Source organism: Lolium perenne, chromosome 1 (assembly GCF_019359855.2).
Source record: "Lolium perenne isolate Kyuss_39 chromosome 1, Kyuss_2.0, whole genome shotgun sequence".
In the NCBI taxonomy this organism is placed as follows: Eukaryota; Viridiplantae; Streptophyta; class Magnoliopsida; order Poales; family Poaceae; genus Lolium; species Lolium perenne.
The window spans coordinates 151,189,490-151,207,967 of record NC_067244.2 but is presented as its reverse complement, the minus strand read 5'-3'; the positions used below and the strand labels follow the sequence as shown (position 1 = coordinate 151,207,967).

General features: G+C 48.5%; 1 long non-coding RNA gene across 11 annotated transcripts; it reads right to left on the bottom strand.

Annotated features, from left to right (window-relative positions):
* Positions 1-4,988: 4,988 nt before the first annotated feature.
* LOC127307552 (uncharacterized) lies at positions 4,989-9,869 on the bottom strand. Of its 11 annotated transcripts, none has more exons than XR_007855677.2 (8): positions 8,296-9,869; positions 7,963-8,114; positions 7,421-7,801; positions 7,249-7,328; positions 7,050-7,108; positions 6,049-6,154; positions 5,324-5,734; positions 4,989-5,213 (listed from the first exon to the last, which is right to left on the bottom strand). It is a non-coding gene; the product is annotated as an uncharacterized lncRNA (long non-coding RNA). The 11 variants fall into 11 exon arrangements; XR_011743427.1 differs by having other exon boundaries at positions 7,050-7,328; positions 7,421-7,499; positions 7,702-7,801; XR_011743426.1 differs by lacking the exon at positions 7,249-7,328 and having other exon boundaries at positions 7,421-7,499; positions 7,702-7,801.
* Positions 9,870-18,478: the final 8,609 nt, after the last annotated feature.

The window sequence follows — 18,478 nt, the reverse complement described above, 5'->3', positions numbered from 1 at the left end:
TGCCTTCTTCTCTTCCTGGGACTAGATCCGAAACAACACGCTTGCGAGAGGGCGGTAATGAGAACAGCCGAGTTGACAGAGTCGCTGCAGCGGTGTCGTGTTGAACTGTACACGTCGGCGTCCGCGAGCATCTGCGTGCTGCTGTCACGGTTGCCGAGCAGCCGTGCCGCACGCACTACGCGCTGGCGAAGTTGAGGTGCTGCAGGGCCGCGTACGTACGTGATGTCGAGGACGAGCTATCGATGCAGTCGCAGACCATGACATTAAAGCCGATGAAGAAATTGGCTTCGCCAGAATATGCCCAGTAGTAGTCCCCGAGGCTTGAGTCGTCTTGTAGAGGCGACTTGAGGCTCTATAACTGCATATTCTGATCATTATTCTTATGCTTTCCTTTAAACAAAATGCCATTGAATCGGCGAACGTGGAGGTCGACCGACCGAAGTTAGGGAAGCAGCAAGTCTCGGAGACTAGCGAGTAGCAAGTCACTGAGCATGGCAAGGACGAATCCTGGAGACCGGCGAGTCCCCGAGCATGGTGAGGGCAGGTCCGGGAGACTGGCGAGTCCAGGAGACTAGCGCGTCCCCGAGCATGGCGAGTGGCGACCCGCGGAGGTTGGCGAGTCAGGGAGACTAGCGAGTCTTCGAGCGCGGCGAATGGCGAGCACTGAAGGCTGGCGAGTGGCGAGCCGCGAAGGCTGGCGATTGGCGAGTCCTCGAGCGTGGCGAGGATGAATCCCGGAGACCGGCGTCCGACCAATCCCCGAGCGTGGCGAAGGTGCAGTCGATGTTGATGGCAAGGATGGCGAGTAGGTCGCCACTGGTGGTGCTGTTCCTGCGGCAGGAAAATAAAACAATTGTTTTGTATGGGCCAGTTAGGGCCTTGAATTTGTAAGAAATGCAATGAGCAATGTGGCTGTGGCGACTAAGTAATTTTATGCATGTCGCTGTGTTTCCCAGTTGCTTAGGCGATCCCGATGAAGGCTACCGCTTGACTGTTTTTCTTGCCGAGCCGGGCGTCCCCAGTCGTAGTACGTAGTCATATAGCGCGAGTAGGAGCCTCATGGGTGGCGTTTATTTGACGCTGTAGCCTCTCGTCGTGGCCCGTGGGGCCAGTCGCGTGACGACTCCAAAGGGGTTCTTGATTTGGCGTGTTTTCCTTGGCGAGCCGCGGGTCCGTTTTGGGGGTCCCTGGTCGAAGTACTTAGCCGTTCAAGTCACCTGCCTAAGGTAGAGGAGGGCGATTTATTTGCCTGATGATTGTGGCAGGTCGATCATCTTGACACGCAAGGCCAGTCGCTGGCGACTCCAGGGCGGCTCCGTACTCGGCGTTTTTCCTAGATGTCGCGGGTCGCGTGTGGCGAGTCCCCGAGCATAGTACTTAGCTATTCGGGTCGCTTCAACCGTGGATGATGATGACAAGGGGATGCGCTGTATTTCAAGCCGTACCACACACCGTGGCCCATTGGGCCAGTCGCATGCGACTCCAGCGTGGACGGGCTCGGCTGGCGTTTTTCGCGAATGCGTCGTGGTTCGTGTTGCGAGTCCCCGGGCATGTTATTTAGCCGTGCGAGCTCTCTATCCAGGGATGGTGAGGGCTTATCTTCAATCGCTGCGGAAGCGAGTCGCATCTCGTGGCCCGGGAGGCCAGTCGCTTAGCGACCCCAAGGAGGGCTCCGTACTCGGCGTTTTTCCTGGACGCGTTGGGCCGCTGTGGCGACCTCGCTAGCGCAGTACTTAGCTTTTCAGGTCGCTCTGTCCAAGGTAGAGAGGGACATGGGTGCCCGGAGGCAGAGCCGAGCCGGTCATCTTGGCCCGTGGGGCCAGTCGAGCGTGCGACTCCAATGGAGGTCCTTCCCCTAGCGTCGCAGTGGTCGAGCCGGAGCTCGCACTACTTATCCAGTTTGGGCTTCTCTGCCAAAGGTTCATGACGGCAATTGAAATTTCATCCCGAAGGAAGAGGACACCCAGTGGTGAGGTGCGCAGCATGGCGCAGAGCTCTCTTTGGCGACTCTGGCGACTCGGAGTTGGCGAGGTCGACGCGGCGGACTGGGGCGCGCTGTGGCGCGGTCGGCATAGCGGACACGGGATCGACGTTGTGGAAGCGGTCGCTCCGGGCGAAGTCGGCGCGGCGGAGTCATGCTCAACGCGGCGGACTGAGGCGCGTTGTGGCGCAGTCGACGCAGCAGACACGTGGTCGACGTTGTGGATGGGGTTGCGCGGCGTTTAGCCGGTGGCATGACGAATGGCGTCGACGCGGTGGACAAGGTCGACACGGCGGGCTGAGTCGCGTTGTGGCGAGTGGTGAGCCCGAGCGACCAGCGACTGGCGTTGTCTGGAGCACGCCGAGTCCCCGAGCGTGGCGAGCGGCGAGGTCGGGCGACCGGCGAGTAGCGCCGTATGCAGCGCGCCAAGTCCCCGAGCATGGCGAGTGGCGAAGTCGGGCGACCGGCGAGTAGCGCCGTATGCAGCGCGCCAAGTCCCCGAGCGTGGCGAGTGGCGAAGTCGCGACCGGCGAGTAGCGCTGTCTGTAGCGTGCCGAGTTCCCGAGCATGGCGAGTGGCGAGGTCGGGCGACCGACGGGTATCGCTATCTGTAGCGCCAAGTCCCCGAGCATGACGAGTCCGCAGTGGCGAGTCCACGCTGGGTGATGGCGAGTCCGCGCTCGGCGAGTCTGCGTTTAGGCGAGTATACGGCGGACGAGTACCCGAGCGTGGGGAGTCAGCGACGGCGCGGCGAGTCGACGATGCACAAGTGCACCACGATGGTCGTAAACCAGCTGCCATGTGTACACGAAGATATACGAGTCGAAAGAATAGATGTCTTCATATAAATATACCATGACATGAAAAATAACTGAATAAACATCACCTAATAAGTATATCGTCAGGAACGACTGATCGTTGCTTCCTTGCAGGAATAGGCTGATGAGTTCGCTCGACTAATTTCAGTGGAGGTGCCGAGTTGAATTTGCAAGGGCCATGGGCGACTGAGACAGATGCAAATGATGAGTTGCCGGGTCGCCCTGTCTCCATTACCTAAATCTTCAGCGATACATGCGTGTAGACAACATCATGCAAGATATTAGTCTGAATAAAGCAATTGTTTGACAGAATAATTACTGAAGGGGAGCAAGTAGATGGATGACAAATCCTTCGTCACCGCTGTCTACGCAAATCACGAAGGGCCAGTTTATTAGTGATCTGGTCAATGTCTTGTATGCACGCAATCTACGCAGCTGAATTTTCTTTTCCTTGCTAGAAAGATCAGCCACGCCGCCGTGAGGTCGCTGACGACGGAATCAGCTGAAGAGAATGGATAGGCCAGATGCGATCCGGCCGCCATCAGAGATGAGGATGGTCTCGCCCGGATCACCACTCCAAGCGTCGCATGCCCACGGTGGGCGCCACTGTCGAGGTTTTGACCACGGCAGATGCTACGGGGTAGCACATGAGAGATGTAGAGCAAGGCGGTGTTAGAGATTCCGGAAACGAGTTGGCACACGTGTACCCAGGTTCACGTCCACTCGGTGGAGGATCGCTACGTCCTGCTATAAATCACTATGATCATTCTATCGCCAGCGTTAGGCGACTTGCTTTGTGGTAGCCGCCGGAGGCGGAGGGGGAGATTCTATCTAATCTGAGTTCTAATGGGAGATAATCTGTCTGATGAGATGCCCCTGGTGGCTTTATATAGGCAGCCACCTAGGGTTTACAGGTATAAGGCCGCTTGGGCCACTACGCTTCCTTCATGGACCTGCATGGTCCAGTGGCTCTTGGCTTCAGTCGCTAGGGCGCATGGCCCTGTCGCCCGCCGACTGGAGCTGTCATGGGCCTCCTAGGGCATATCCCCATCATATACGATCATGTACTTTACTGATCATGTACTTTACTGCCGATAGCGCATTCGAGACCTCATGGAACTGTTGTAGCATCAACATCACCAACATATGGCTTAAGACTATTTCTTACCCTTGAAAAGTTAATATTATCCATGTTTTGTATATCACATGAGAATGTCAATTCAACATGTTATCACCAAGACAGGAGCATCTGCCACCAGCAAGCCTCCTCCTTGCGGTGCCCTATCCGTGTCGTCGACCATGTCATGTTTCTCTTTCGTCAATCCACCAGCGAAGGCGAGCAAGTAGGTATCACGATGCTTCCACCTCATTGTTCAATCTTCCGTGTTTTCAATCGAGTTGTTGATTTCCCCCTCCGTTATCGTTCGATCGTTGTAGGAAGCCAATAAGGATATCCTCACCGCCACATGATTTCTTATCTGCTTCATCATGATTAATTTTTTCAATTCCATGGATGTATTCTTGAGTTAATGGTTGGTTTTAGTTATTGCATTGGTTTGAGGACCTGTGGCATATCCTCTTGAAGCATATTCTCCCGACTCAAATATCTCAAAATATCCAGAAAGTCAAGACGTGAATAAGCAGAACAATCACGCCTTTGTTCTTTCCACATATCCCAAATACTTGCAACAAAGAGAAATATCATCAAGTAAAACCTTGCAAATTAATTCTCTGCCCCATTCAATAAATACTTTCGGTAAGTTACAGTATTTATTGCTGCTTACAACTCTCCTTTTGTCAAGTTTAAATTATACTAATAATAGAAAATACAAAGAAATACCCAAGTGTTTAACACCTGTTGTTTGTCTAAAACGTCATGCCATTTTTTAAAATGAGGTATTTTCAAAACATAAATGCTACTTTTTTCACAAAAGGGAAAAACATAGTGCTCCTGCTCGTTATGTGCACACAATTGAATGAGTAAGTAATGAAAATAGTACTACTAAACGAGTGTGTCGTTGAACATGAATACGGAATCCCTCCTTTACTTCATACTATTAGCAAATACCTATACCCGTATGCAACATAAGTTTTGATAACATAAGGTTTTCCGTAGGCATCAAAAAGGTCCTGGAAATAGTAGTATTTTAGAAACCCATAAGTGAAAAAAAGCCTCCTCTGTATGCAAGTAAAAACAGAATAGCTTTCACAGTTCATCACTTTGATAGTTCAATCTAGCAGAGAACATGAATTACTATTGTTACAATGATACGCTTCTCCTCTTAAAAATTATGATATAACCTTCTATGAGCAAAGAACACTCTGAGCATATGAGGTATGTAGACGGACAGAGAGAAGATGTGGTGAATCTCAAACCCTTCTCTTCGGCGTCGAATATCATGTTGATTTCTTCGCTGAAACAAACACATACGGTCGAGAGCACGATTTGCTAGTCAGCAGGTCAATTAAGGGAAGGAAACAAATTGAAGCATTGAAAAATGAGGAAGATAATAAATGATGCAACCTGTCCTTGACGCTGCAGTGGGAACCATAATCTCAAGCTTGGCGGCAAGAATGACGAGCTTCCTGTCGGCAAGGCAAAAGAACTGGCAAAGGTCCATCTGGACATGGGCCTTCTCCCTCTGCAGGTGCAGCATCATAGCCATGGCCTCGCTGACGGCCTTCGTATGGTGGCGAGGCTGTCCTCTTCCACCTAACCCTTCCACACCTCAATGATGTCCCGTGCTGACTACTTTGTCATGCTCGAATTGAAACACATTAGCATGAACACACATGCAAACTGGTTCTTTCGCCATGATCTTTTTTGGCAACGGTTTTTCTTACAGGTGCAGATCATGGGTCGCAGCGCAGGACAGATGATGAATCTCCCTCTTCATAGTATTAGAGATTGTCATGTGTACTATCGATGGTGCCACTGTAATAATGTGAAAAGTATAATACCGTGTGATATCTCGTAAAAATCTGACTGTACATGAAAACTAATAACCAATGAGTAATTATTTATATTAAATGACCACATGATCGGATCCAAGTAACAAAATTTGTCCACTATACATAATAACATAACAGTATCCGATTTTCTATTTATTATTCCTGTTTAGTCTAGAATAAAATTTGCTTGTTCCAAGAAGCTGAATACTACTACGAGCATGTTGTAGTTGAAACAAATTAAAACCTAGTCAGCACAAGAAAACAACAAAAAGTTTACAGAAAATCATCACTACTTGCCTGAAGCTCGTGTAACTTATTCATATCATTCGAGAAAAAACTCCTGCATCCTCTTGAAGCATATTCTCCCGACTCAAATGTCCCAAAATATCCAGAATGTCAAGGCCTGAATAAGCAGAACAATCATGCTTTGTTCTTTCCACATCCAAATATGCAAAGAAGAGAAATATGATGAAAACCTTGCAAATTAATTTTCTGCCACATTCAATAAATTTGATGCATACCACTTCAATTTTATACAATACTAACATTAGTGCTCATAAATCCCACCTAAATCCTTCTTTTGCGGAGTTCCAACTGAATCTCTTATGCAATATTGTCAAGGTTGCATCTTTGTACATATTTACACTGTCATCTAGGAATCACCAATAAGCTAATACATGAGAGATGGTATTCCAGTAGTAACATATATCAACACATTATCAACTTGATTTTTTGCTGCTCCGTTAAAACAACACAACCTAACATATGAGAGAGACCAGTGTAATAAGTTATATTGCCAATAGCACATATTATTCGATTTGCTCTTTGAGACAGTTATTATATACTGTAAACCATAGACGATGTAGGTCAACTAATAGGCAATTCCTTTTTGTGGCAACCATTACAGGTTTGTATGCAGTGTAACGCCATCGGGTTTCAAAATTTCATTATTCAGATTCTGATAGCACCACGAACTATCTTGTAACTGTATTAATAATCACATTAGTGCCTGAACTGTGGTATACTTTGTACAGATCATCTCATGAATGAATTTGGCCAAATTGAATCAATTTCTGCTTTGAAGGATGTTCACAGGACCACTCGCATTTTTGGAATTCATACATCAACTGTAAGTATCATTTACAATTGGATAAGCAAAGCCTTCTATGAATAGTATTTTTACAATTTGTTTTTTAGTTGTTGTACTTTGATGACTGATAAAGATATCATTTCATAACCAGGATGCAACATTTGCTCCCAAAGCTATTAAGTAGCATCCCTCTCTGAATAGAGCATACCTGAATCAGCCGCACCACCCAACCTTTCTCTGGAACACAGATCAGATGAATCGCACCCACTGTAGGTTGTTCAAACCATAACATGATAGTGTTAAGATGCAAGTTGTTCAAAGCGAAAAAAAGAAGCTATCTAGTCCCAGCTCGTGTTTTTATAATCCCAGTGTAAAAAATTCAGTGGAATAATAATCCAGGTACTAACCTGAACCAGATCCATTTGAATTGTAGTGAAAAGAATCTCCTCTTGAGGTTTATAATTTGAGAAGTACTCAGTTACTATTTCTATTTCATATAGATCATAACATCAAGATAAAATGGTTTGGCTTTTATGCATGATAGATCTACATTCTTCAATTGTATAAGGAGGGTTTCACCTTTGAACTGAACATCTTGCAACGTTTTCCTAGAAATGTTTGGCGCAATGTTGGCCAACCAGACCGTATCGCTTATTACCTGTAAAACACGAGGCAGAAATCAGTAGCAATGAATTTCTTCTACAACCCGTAAAGACAAAAAAAAAAAAAACATAGACACATAGTGCTCATTCATCAGAATACATAACCAGATGGCCACACATAAATTGGGGGGAAGGAGATGAAAGTGCAACATAAACCAGAGGCGGTAGGCGGACTTTGATATTCTGGTAGGATATGACCTATCTCTGTAGTATGTAGAAACTTCTTCATATGCTCCTTGTTGATTTGGAAGCGAACCAAGCTTTGCATGCTTGCAGGGAGAATTAGCAAACGGCATGCCTACAAAAGTGTCAATAATTGCTTATTTGTCTTTAGATGATCAAGGATTGATATGAAACAAATTTGGGGAAAATATATTTTTATACGCTGATTTGTTAGAATTAGCCACATAAAATTGGCAACCAACTACAGCGGTATGAATGGAGTATGTTATAGTGTACCTTCTACATTGTCAGCATCGCCCAATACAATAATAACATACTTATGGAAAAGAATAAGCTCCAAAATATCAGACAAAGTGCACACGACCCAATTCGTAGGTGCCTTTTGCTTAGCCACGTGCCTCTCCACCCCATTCTCATATGTACCTTCCCTGCTTCACACACACAATTACAGATATAACCAATCAATTTCTCCTTTACAGCACTAAATCAGTCTGAAACATAAAGCATACAGTGAAAAGTTCAGGAAAATGGAAAAAATCTGCACGTGATGAGAAATTAAGGACCAGGCTACTATTAGCATACTGCTAGCAATAATAGATGAATGTGTACCTTGATCCTCATGAGCCGCAGCGGAGCCTGCTGACTGGGCATGATGCACTCCGGCCCAGCAGCCATCGCGACTTTTTCTGAACCGAAGACGGGGTTGGAACCATCCCATGACGTTGGAATGGAACCATTCCATTCCGTCACCCTGGTTCTGTAACCGAACACATCTTAAAGTATGGGTAATTCACGTAGCTTTTTCGAACATATGTGTAGATGAATTGCTACAGTCAATCAAAGTATAATCCATCATCTTCTGGAACTTGTCCTGAGATATGAACACCGACAGGCTGACAAGAAGCATCTAATATGAACCAGAAGAAAAGCTTGACCAAGTCATCAATAGCAACCGGAAACTTGCTACTGAGCTTAAAAGTAAATTCTGGTAATCGAGATAAGCTTAGGAAAGAAACTCACACATGTCAGTTTACAGAAAAATGTTGGTACTTAAAAATATTCAATTTGCCGTCCGTTAGAGCGTTAGATGCTGGACAAGCTGAACGGATTATTCTCTAGACTCAAGCAGTCTAGCCTGGGCGAACAGGATTACAAGATATAGCACACCAGTTAGGCCCGAATCATCGTGGTCAGTGCTGCCCTGCACACGCGGGGAGAGGGGAAACTGTTGGGTGTGGCGGAGAAGCACCAGCCGGCGGGGCACGCTCGAGGTCGCCACTGAACACGAGGCGCGCGGACGATATGCCTCCCTGACCTCTAGCTCTGTCTCCACGAAGAACCCCCTTCCCTGAGCAGCCGAGCTTCTCCCTGGCCAAGGCTGTAGCTCCATCTGAATCCCAATCCCCCCTGGCCACTCGTCTCTCCAGCCCCGTTATCCAATTCCATTGGTGAGCCATCCACCAGCGGCGAGATCTTGACCTCAATCCATACCGAATCCGAGTGGGGAACGGCCTGCCGGCGTTCGGCACAGGAGGCCCGGCTGAATCGCCACATGAGGGGACTCTCATGACCACGGCACGACGGCACGACTGGTCTAAGAGGAGTAGGCCAACGAGGGACGAATTTGGGACGAGCTCACCGGCGAACAGGGACATGCTGGGGCGGAGCGCGCCGACGAGCAGTGACGTGCTGGGGCGGAGCGCGCTGGCGAGCAGGGACGTGCTGGGTTGATCTCGCCGGCGAACAGGAACGTGCTGGGCGGAGCGCGCCGGCGAGCAGGGACCACGGCTGAGATGGGGGCGCCAGTGAGTAGGGCCGCGACACGGGCGAGCGCGCTGGTCAGCCGGTGAACGGGGCCGGCCCCAGCGCGGGTTGTAGCTCCGGATCTGTGGGAGACAGGAGAGGGTAGGTCGGCTCCGGCGACCGGAGACGGAGGCCGGAGTTGGGAGGGACCACGAGGGGATGGGGCGTACAATGATCTAGAGGAGTGGATGCGTTCGTGCGGGTCTAGCTTCTGCACCCACATGGAAAGATGGATCGCCTGGGTCTGGATATTTTGAGCGACACGCGAGAATTGCGTGAGCAGTTCCGACCTTCCCCATTTACAATTTTGATGCGCGGTTTCGACGGAGTTGACCAAGGGGAGCGCAAGCGGCCCAGGTGCGGAAGAAGGACGACTAAACTCTTTGTCGTAGTGGCGTGTGTGGGCAGAATAGGGAACACATTCCTCCTTTTTAAGTAGTGTGTAGATAGATGTAGATTGAATTCTTTTCCTCTTCTTCCTTCTCTATTCTTCTCCATTGTCTATTTTACTTTGTTCGTGCCTTCCTCCTCACGAACTACTATGGAGCAGCAGCAGACAAGAACAATTAGCGGGGCTTCACAATTCTCATCTCATTTTTTTCCATAGCTAACACGATGAAACTCATCGCACATCCTCCTTGACCAGCAACAATTGATGGAAGATGGTAGCATGATGATGAGAGAGGCGCATGGGGGTGCTACCGGCCTGACCAGTAGGCGGCCACGAGTGATCAGTTCCGATGACAACGGGCCCCACGAGCGATCAGCTCTGGTGACGGCGACCACCACGAGCGATCAGCTCCGGTGACGGCGGCCGCCATGAGTTATCAGCTCGAGCGACGTCGGCCGCCATGAGTTATCAGCTCCAGCGACGTCAGCATCACACGTTCGGAGGGACTATATATGTATTTCTGTGGTATTTTTGTGATTATATTTTACCAACAAAAGGGATAAATGTGAAGTAAGGAAAAGGAACCGTATGATGGTGAAACGGTGCGGCGTACGCATGGACGCACTACCGCGGGCGCAGCCTGCGTCCGTGGTCATGCGTCCATCCGTGCGCCGCTCACATCCAACGACTTGATCGCGTTTTCCTCTACTAGAGATATTTCTTTCAAGAAAAAGGTAAGTGAATACGGATTATCATAGGACTCCCTCCGTATTTGTCGAGTTAACAAACAACAAGCAGGCGTCGGCCGGCCGGCCGGCGGTTCCCTTGCACACGGAAGGAGGAGCCGATCACCTGAGCCGAAGGCTGCTAGCACCGCGTCTGTGAACTGTGCTCCGGTGGTAGACGGAACATGGGTATCACACAAATCTACGAGTAGAGTAATCGCATGGATAATCATGCGGCACATTGGAACTAATTACTAGAGATTACACCAATATAAACGTGAATTTCTTGAACTTGCTGAAATTCACAAGTCTGGCTTCTTTTCCTCTTTTTTTGATTGAATTCTTTTCCACTTCTTCCTTCTCTATTCTTCTCCCTTGTCTATTTAACTTTGTTCGTGGCTTCCTCCTCAGGAACTTCTATGGAGCAGCAGCTGCAGCAGACAAGAACAATTAGTGGGGCTTCGCAATTCTCATCTCTTTCTTTTCCATAGTTAACGTGATGAACCTCATCCGCACGTCCTCCTTAACCAGCAACAATTGATGGAAATGGTAGCATGATGATGAGAGAGGCGCAAGGTGGTGCTACCGAGCAGACCAGGAGGCGGCCACGAGTGATCAGCTCCGACAAAAGCGGCCACCACGAGCGATCACCTCCGGTGACGGCGGCCACCACGAGCGATCAGCTCCGGTGACGACGGCCTCCATGAGTTATCAGCTCGAGCGACGTCGGCCTCCATGAGTTATCAGCTCCAGCGACGTCCGCATCACATGTTCAGAGGGACTAGATATGTATTTATGTGGTATTTTTGCGATTAGTTTTTACCAACAAAAGGGATAAATGTGAAGGGAGGAAAAGGAACCATCCGATGCTTGTGAAACGGCATGGCGCACGGATGGGCGTTTCCCCGCGGGCGCAGCAAGCCCCGTCCAAAGCGATTACCATCCGTGCGCCGCTCACATCCAACGACTTGACCGCGTTTTCCTCTCCTAGAGATATTTCTTTCAAGAAAAAGGTAAGTGAATATGGATTATCATAGGACTCCCTCCGTATTTGTCGAGTCAACAAACAACAAGCATGCGTCGGTCGGCCGGCGGCTCCCTTGCAGACGGAACAAGGAGCCGATCACCTGAGCCGAAGGCTGCTAGCACCGCATCTGTAAACCGTGCTCCAGCGGTCGGAGGAACATGGGTATCACGCAAATCCACGAGTAGAGGCGAACAATCGCGAGCTAGCTAACAATCGAACCAATCAGATCTTATACTCGACCTCAATTATGCATGGTAATCGCATGGACAATTATGCTGCGCACTAGGACTAATTACTAGAGATTACACCAATATAAACGTGAATTCCTTGAACTTGCTAAAATTCACAAGTCTGGCTTCTTTTCTTCTTCTTTTTTGATTGAATTCTTTTCCTCTTCTTCCTTCTCTATTCTTCTCCCTTGTCTATTTTACTTTGTTCGTGGCTTTCTCCTCAGGAACTTCTATGGAGCAGCAACAACAACAACAGCAGACAAGAACAATTGGTGGGGCTTCGCAATTCTCATCTCTTTCTTTTCCATAGCTAACGCGATGAACCTCATCCGCACGTCCTCCTTGACCAGCAAAAATTCATGGAAGATGGTAGCATGATGATGAGAGAGGCGCATGGTGGTGCTACCGGCCAGACAAGGAGGCGACCACGAGTGATCAGCTCCGGCGACAGCGGCCACCACGAGTGATCAGCTCCGGCGACAGCGGCCACCACGAGCGATCAGCTCCGGTGACGGCGGCCACCTTGAGAAATCAGCTCCGGTGACGGCGGCCGCCATGAGTTATCAGCTCCAATGACATCAGCACCACACTCGGAGGGACTAGATATATATTTTTGTGGTATTTTTGCGATTATTTTTTACCAAAAAAGGGATAAATGTGAAGGAAGGAAAAGGAACTGTACGATGGTTGTGAAACGGCACGGCATACTTGCCTGCGCCCGCGGTCATGCGCCCATCCGTGCGCCGCTCACATCCAACGGCTTGACCGTGTTTTCCTCTACTAGAGATATCAAGAAAAAAGTAAGTGAATACGGATTATCATAGGACTCCCTCCGTATTTATCGAGTCAACAAACAACAAGAAGGCGTCGGCTGGCCGGCCCGCGGCTCCCTTGCAGACGGAAGGAGGAGCCGATCACCTGAGCCGAAGGCTGGTAGCAGCGCGTCTGTAAACTGTGCTCCGGCGGCCGGAGGAACATAGGTATCACGCTAATCCACGAGTAGAGGCGAACAATCGCGAGCTAGCTAACTATCGAACCAATCAAATCTTATACTCGACCTCAATTCTGTATGGTAATCTCATGGACAATCATGCCGCGCACTAGGACTAATTACTAGAGATTACACCAATATAAACGTTGAATTCCTTGAACTTGCTAAAATTCACAAGTCTGGCTTGTTTTCCTCTTCTTTTTTGATTGAATTATTTTCCTCTTCTTCCTTTTCTATTCTTTTCCCTTGTCTATTTTACTTTGTTCGTGGCTTCTTTCTTAGGAACTTCTATGGAGCAGCAGCAGCAAACAAGAACAATTGGCGGGGCTTTGCAATTCTCATCTCTTTCTTTTCCATAGCTAATGCGATGAACCTCATCCGCACGTCCTCCTTGACCAGCAACAATTAATGGAAGATGGTAGCATGATTATGAGAGAGGCTCGCATGGGCCTGACCAGCAGGCGGTCACGAGGGATCAGCTCGACAGTGGCCTCCACGAACGATCAGCTCTGGTGACGGCGACCGCCATGAGTTATGAGCTCGAGCAACGTCGGCCGCTATGAGTTATCAGCTCCAGCGACGTCAGCATCACACATTCGGAGGGACTAGATATGTATTTCTATGGTATTTTGGCGATTATTTTTACCAAAAAAAAGGATAAATGTGAAGGAAGGAAAAGGAACCGTACGATGGGTGTGAAACAGTGCGGCGCACGGATGGTCGCATTGCCGTGGGCGCAGGCAAGCCCCGTCCGCGGACCCAACGACTTGATGATGTTTTCCTCTACTAGAGATATTTTTCAAGAAAAAAGTAAGTGAATATGGATTATCATAGGACTCCCTCCGTATTTGTCGAGTCAACAAACAACAAGCATGCGTTGGTCGGCAGGCGGCTCCCTTGCAGACGGAAGAAGGAGCCGATCACCTGAGCCGAAGGCTGCTAGCACCGCATCTATAAACTGTGCTCCAGCGGTCGGAGGAACATGGGTATCGCGCAAATCCACGAGTAGAGGCGAACAATCGCGAGCTAGCTAACAATCGAACCAATCAAATCTTATACTCGACCTCAATTATGTATGGTAATCGCATGGACAATTATGCTGCGCACTAGAACTAATTACTAGAGATTACACCAATATAAACGTGAATTCCTTGAACTTGCTGAAATTCACAAGTCTGGCTTCTTTTCTTCTTCTTTTTTGATTGAATTCTTTTCCTCTTCTTCCTTCTCTATTCTTCTCCCTTGTCTATTTTACTTTGTTCGTGGCTTCTGAAAGGATCGTATGCCGCACCTAGAGGGGGGGTGAATAGGTGCTAACCAATTTTTAGTTCTTTTTCAGTTTAGGCTTGACACAAAGGTAAATTCTCTAGATATGCAACTAAGTGAATTTACCTATATGACAAGGTTATCACTAAGCAAGATATAGCTACACAATATATAGGAGATAGAATAGGATAGAGGTAACCGAGAGTGGAGCACGCGATGACACGGAGATGATTCCCGTAGTTCCCTTCCTTTGCAAGAAGGTACGTCTACGTTCGGAGGAGTGTGGTCGCTACGAAAGCCAGACCAACAGTCACGAAGACTTCACTCAGATCTCCTGTGAGCAATGCCACGAAGGCCTAGCCCACTTCCACTAAGGGATTTCCTCGAGGCGGAAACCGGGCCTTTACAAGGTTCTTGGGGCACACATCCACAACCGAATTGGAGGCTCCCAAATCTGTAATAATACAACAATCAACAACAACACATCAACACAAATCAACTAGGGAACCAAATAGGAACACTAGCATGAGATCCCTCAAACAAATGAGGGGGAAATGAAGACCGCTTCGGTGAGGATGTAGATCGATGGCTTCTCCTTCGAATCTCCAAAGATCAAGAGCTTTGGTTGGGGGAGGAAGGAGATCTTGCAAATCTTGTGTTCTTGAGGTGGCTCTAATGGAGGTGAAGCTTGGCAGATTTCTTGTGCAATGATTGAGCAACTTGTCCCTTTGGAGAAGAGAGCTATTTATATGATTGGAGCTCTCAGATCTGACCGTTTGGACCATTTCTCATAACACCGAAAGTTCCGGCCAGGAGGGCCGGAAGTTCCGGCTGGCACCGGAAGTACCGGCCAGGAGAGCCGGAACTTCCGCCAGGAAGATTCTTCGTCAGGCAACCTGTCAGAAAAGATAGGGGCGGAACTAGGGCGGAACTTCCGGTGACCGGAAGTTCCGGCCAAGTTCCGGCTAAGTTCCGAAAATCCAGAAAAAGCATACTGGACATACTGAGCCACAAATCGCTGACTTTCGGAACTTGTCCGGAAGTTGGGCGGAAGTTCCGCTTGACCGGAACTTCCGGCCAGCATCACCGGAACTTCCGGCCAGAGAATAAAACCTGTGAACAGAACTGCACTGAAGGGCTTCTGCGGGAAGCATCTGGGCGGAACTTCCGCCTGCTGGGGCCGGAACTTCCGCCAGAAATAAAAATACCTTCAGAACTTCAGAACAGCCATACCATTTCACGATCAAGTATATTTCTCGAAAACCTGTACCTGTCTACATCAACACACATAAAAATATAACTAGTGTTGACATCAAACACACAAAACCCAAAAGGGCGGGAAATGTTCTTTCAATCTCCCCCTTTTTGGTGTTTGATGACAACACAAGTATTTGCAAGGAATGAATAATGTAAACCAACAATGTGGAAGATATAGAGGAGCTCCCCCTAGATATGAGCATTGGTACAAACGAAGCTCCCCCTAAATCTTGCATCCGTCTTCCAGGGGTTAGCAATATAACAAGGAGATAAGCATATGGATAAAAAATATCATGCACACATAGATAACCATGGAAGACTCACATACGGAGTTTACCATCCACATAGATCACATACGGAGTTTACCATCCACATAGATAAGGTTCCAAACACATAGATAGAGTTTACAAGCCAAATAAACTAGGAACATAGTTCGACACCACAAGGATAAATAGAGTCACAAGCGATAAAAATCAAAGCCAACACGAGCTTGTGACTCCCCCATGCAAATACCCAACGGAGAGCAACCTAGTAAGGTTCTCACTCTCCCCCTTTGGCACCAAGGCACCAAAAAGGGATAGGAGAAACTACTCGTCCCAAGGGTCGGCGTTAGCCCAGCCGGGAGGGAGGTTCGATGGAGCACCGGGGTAGGGAGGAGTGTGAGGCGGAGACTCGATCTCGAGGCCATCTGGAGGAAGAGGCATGCCGTGCTGAGAGACCCACTCAGCCTCTGGAGTGATGTTCTCCTCGGATCCTGGAGGAGACACGTCCACACTAAGAGCCCTCATGATGCTCTTCTGACGAACCCGAGACTTCTTGGCTTCTGCATGCTGCTGATACTGACGGTGGTTGACTGCAGAGGTGAGGCAAAAAAATTGTCTCATGTGGCGAGCAAGCTTAAAAGCCCAGCTAGGTGGCTTCTCATCCATGGGGGCAACATCTTCTATGGGGGCGTTGTGGCGCTTGGTCCTCAAAACCTTCACTTCATGGGATGTAACGTTGAGAGGGATAGAGTGAAGGAGGGAAGTCTGACAAGTATCAACCCAAGTGTCCTCAATGAGCTTCATAATGTATGGGGCATAAGAGGGAAGCTTCTTCTCCATCACACATGACCACATATCATTGTAGATGTAGTCCATCACATCAAGCTTCTCACCGGTGCCCCTCTTAGCAAAGGAGTTTGCCATAAGATCGACTTCATATAAATGCAACTCATCAAGGTTGCCACCCTTTGGTCCAATGGTTTCCCGGTAGACCCTAAGCATAATGTCCCAAGTAGGGAGAAGATCTGCACTCTTGCCCGGGACACCCCAACCTTTGATGTAGAGGTTCTCCAAGACTTCCCTTGGTTGAGAAAATGAGCTATCATGGCACCTCCAACCATTTGCATCTACGCCCGGGAGGCGAGGGTATCCAAGGGCACTTCCAAACTTTGCCAAGTTAGACTCAAGGAGCCTTTCATGAGACATCCACCGGAAAGTTTTTGCTGCATCTGAATCAAAGTGGATGGTGGCATAGAATTGGTGGATCAACCCGATATCATAATCCTTATTGAGCTCCATAATGGGATAGAGCCCAAACTCTCCACACATAGCATAGGCTTCTTCAAAGTACCTAGAAGCGGCCATCTTGCCGGTGTCAATAGCATGTTGAGGGGCTACCCCCTTCTTGAATGGCACATACACCTCATAGAAAATCTCCTCTTGAGTCTTGTTGTGGAACCGCTTATCCCCAACCCTATTGTTCTAAGGGGTGAGGTAAGGGTTCATGTCACGGAGCTCCTTATACTCAAGATACTGCAAGTTCTTCACGGATACATGGACATTCTTGCCTCGAACAGCGGGTGAATTATGCCTCTGAGCAGCTTGCTGACGAGTGGTGAGCTTGGATGGTCTAGTTTGCTCAAGTTCTTTCTCAATCTCGTCCACCGGACCTTTGTTCCTCTTCTTGGAAGTAACTGGGATGGAATCAGCAGGATAGGAATGATAGATGAGTACACACTAGCAAGGAAGCCAAGAACCAGAGCCTGCACAGGATATTGAGTAATAGCAGAAAAACTTGCCAGGCCGGAAGTTCCGGTGAGAACCGGCGGAAGTTCCGCCCGGGGCGGAAGTTCCGGCCTTTGGAGCCGGAACATCCGGCTGTTCGAAAAACAGCACAGTTTCTCACCAGATCTGTGGCAATGGTTCGTCTAACCGCATTACCACAACATCCTATGCAAGATCTAGTCAAGGAAAGGCATCTAGAGATGTTCTACCATAGCTTTGCCTAGAGTATGCCCTATAGTTCATCTAGTGAGGTCTACCCACACATAGAGAGGGAGAGGGCACAAACCGGGGGGAGCCATGGAGGAGAAGAGGGAGGGGATACCAATCCACGGAGCCAATCCGGCGGGGGTCGCCGGAGAAGGGAGATCCGGCCGGAGGAAGATGCAGCCGCCACACGGGAGAGAGAGAGAGCAAGTAGATCTTGGATGGGGAAAAGTGGGGGGTGTGAACTGCCACCCCGTTCCCGATCTGTTAAGTGGAGAAATCGTAAGGGCGGAAGTTCCGCTCGTTGGAGCCGGAACTTCCGGTGCCACAGAAATCCCACCAACAGGTCAGGAACAGCGGACAGAAGCTGGCAAACAGGATCCAGCCGGAAGTACCGGCCGAAACGATCGGAACTTCCGGTGAAGCAGAAAAACGTGCCAAAAACTGGAATTTGACAGGGAGTTGATGCACTTGGAGAGGGAAGAGAATATGGCTTAGATGAGATAGGCTTAGGACATATGCGCCAAACTATGAGATGGTACATGATCACTCATTTTTGCAAATAATGCAAATGAAGGCCAAAAGTGAGTGATTTCCCATAAACAAGGAGATGTCAATAAAAACCAATGAAGATCCAAATAACTCCAACTCTTCCCAAAGAAGAGTGCGGTGGCCTAGGCCACCATATATGAGTGTTATGGTATGGCACCGCGAAGATATATCTTGGGTCCAAACCAATACTCATCATTGAAGCTCACATATCAACATATGATATAACGAGAATGATATCTTTAATGTTGGCATTATGGGGGGAGGGATAGCTCAATAATTTAAACCGCACTCCCCCTAT